Raw genomic sequence first — 2,287 nt, forward strand, 5'->3', positions numbered from 1 at the left:
TTTCTGGTTGTTCTATCCATTTTTGAAAGTGGTGTATTAAAATCACCCACTATTATTGTAGATTCATCTATTTCTTTCTTCAAATCTATTAGAGTTTGTTTCATATATTTTGGAGCTCTTTCATTGGGAGCATAGATATTTATTATGGTTATTTCATCTTGTTCAATTGTCCCTTTAGTCATGACATAATGTCCATTATTTATCTATTATGCTGTTTTTTTTGCCTTAAAGTTTATTTTATCAGAGATTAGTACTGCCACTCCTGTTCGCTTTTTATTGCAATTAGCTTGGTATATTATTTTCCATCCTTTGAGTTTTAATCTGTTTTTGTCTTTGCGTGTGAGATGTGTCTCTTGCAGACAGCATATTGAAGGATCTTGTTTTCTTATCCATTCTGCCACCCTCCGTCTCTTAACAGGTGCATGTTTACATTCAGTGTAATTATCAATAGGTATTGATTAATTGCTGCCATTATGTATGTTTGTATTTTTTGTGTGTGTGGTGTTGCTGCTTCTTTGTTATGTTTATCTTTCTTTGTTGAGTTCATGATTTTTGTGTTCTTGTGAGTTTCCTCATAGTTTTAATGTTTTCATGCTCTTCTTGGATTTTCATTCTCTTGGTATGTTGTGAAGTGTTAATTTTCTTTGAGGTTACCTTTTAGTCCGTTAACTTTCCTCTCCATTTAGTGCAGTCTATTTTATCCTGTAATCTACCTTACCTTCTCACTATCTGGACCTCTGTTCCTACATGTTTACCTTCTTTTACATTGTACTTGTTTTGATCATAGCCTGATGTCCCATATTCTCTGAGTTTGTTCATATAGTTTTGTTCTGTTAACAACTCTTTTTTCTGTTGACTTATTTCAAGGAGGTGCTGCCACATATGTCAGTCTCTGGTTGTTGTCTCTTCTTGTTGATACTCAGTACACAGAACTCCCTTTAGGATACTTTGTAGTGCAGGGTTGGCTTTGGTAAAATTTCTTAGCTTCTGTTTATCCTGGAATGTTTCGATTACACTGTTATATTTGATTGATAGCTTTGCTGGATAAAGGATTCTTGGTTGGCAATTTTTTTCTTTCCAGGTTTTATATATGTCTCCCTATTGCCTTCTTGCTTGCATGGTTTCTGCTGAGAGATCGAGCTTAATCTAACTTGCTTGCCTTTGTATGTGACACTTCTGTTTTCCCTGGTTGCTTTCAGAAGCGTCTCCTTATCTTTGAGTTTGGAGAGCTTGACTATGATATGTCTTGGTGATTTTCTTTTGGGGTCTACCCTTCCTGGAGTTCGTTGAGCTTCTTGAATGTTTGTCTTTTCATTTATCAGGATGTTAGAGAAAATTTTCTTCCAGTAGTTCTTCAACTATTTCCTCTGTGGATTTGTGTGATTCTTCTTGATCTGGAATGCTGATAATTCTTAAGTTATTCCTCTTCATATTGTCCAACATGAATCTTAGACCTTCCTCAGAATTTTTTATCCTCTTTTGTGTTTGTTCTTCTATCTTAGTGGTATTGAGAGATTTGTCTTCCAGCTCACTGGTTCTGCCTTCCATCTCATCTATTCGACTCCTCTGCCCTTTCAGAGTGTTCTCTATTTCTGTTATTTTGTTATTGATCATTTGGATCTCTTTCTGTAGGTTTTTAATGGTTTCCAATGCTGTATCTATCTTATTTGATTGTTCCTGTAACACTTTCCTGACTTCTTCCTTATTTTTCTCAATTCCATTGTAATGTGTTTTGAAATATTTTATAATCATTTTTCTGAATTCTTTCTCAGTATTTCCAAGGCCTGCCTTCCTTCCAGAATGGAGTCCAGATCTACCTCTAGGTCACTTGTCTCAGACCTTTTATCTTTTTTTCGAGACATGTGCTGATATGGTCATCTGCTTTTGCTTCTTGGACATGTTTAATGTTTGTCTGTGGCCTTAATACTTAATTGAGTATGTCTTTTGGTAATTTTTTATGCTTTCTGATTGCTTTCAGGAAGATGTGGTCAGGATGTGGGCTGCCCTTTTCACCTTTCTTATTGCTTAACTCAGAGTAACTTTCACAGGTGTTGTCTGTTTCCCCGGTATATGGCAGTTGGTATTTGTTCTTGCCTGTGTTTTGGTATTTTATAGAGTGTGAGTGCAGCTTGGCTATATGGCAGCAGTTGCTGACTCTTCTTGTGTAATATAGGGAGTCTAAGAGTCCTCCAAATGCAGAAGGAGGGGCATATAACAGCAAAAGAACACCAGTGGGAGGAAAAATGAGAGAATGAAAAAAAGAAAGACTAAAAAGCAGCACCAACAA

Source organism: Chrysochloris asiatica, unplaced genomic scaffold (assembly GCF_000296735.1).
Source record: "Chrysochloris asiatica unplaced genomic scaffold, ChrAsi1.0 scaffold00201, whole genome shotgun sequence".
Taxonomy (NCBI): domain Eukaryota; kingdom Metazoa; phylum Chordata; class Mammalia; order Afrosoricida; family Chrysochloridae; genus Chrysochloris; species Chrysochloris asiatica.